We start from the raw sequence: 283 nt of genomic DNA on the forward strand, positions 1-283 counted from the left end.
GTCGACCACCTGCGTCTGGTTGTTGCTCAGCACCCATTGGATGAAGCCGGCGTTGGAGCAGTCGCAGGTGAACGGGTTGTTTCCGAGATCCAGGTACGCCAGCGCAGGGAGAAACTGGAAGACGGTCTCGTTGATCACGGTGATCTCGTTGTTGCTTAGCTTCAAACATCGGAGCGCAGACAGATTGGCCTGGAACAGGAAATCCAAAGACTTGATCTTGGTTTGGGAGAATTCGAGGAGTGTCAGGTTCGGCATTGGCTGAAACAGTCCGGGATCCAAGTCC

The 283-nt window shown here is 54.4% G+C and overlaps 1 pseudogene; it reads right to left on the minus strand.

Annotated features, from left to right (window-relative positions):
• The window catches only part of LOC116686692 (toll-like receptor 13), a 21,170-nt pseudogene that overhangs the window by 18,991 nt on the left and 1,896 nt on the right, over positions 1 to 283 (minus strand).

Source organism: Etheostoma spectabile, unplaced genomic scaffold (genome assembly GCF_008692095.1).
Source record: "Etheostoma spectabile isolate EspeVRDwgs_2016 unplaced genomic scaffold, UIUC_Espe_1.0 scaffold437, whole genome shotgun sequence".
Lineage (NCBI taxonomy): Eukaryota > Metazoa > Chordata > Actinopteri > Perciformes > Percidae > Etheostoma > Etheostoma spectabile.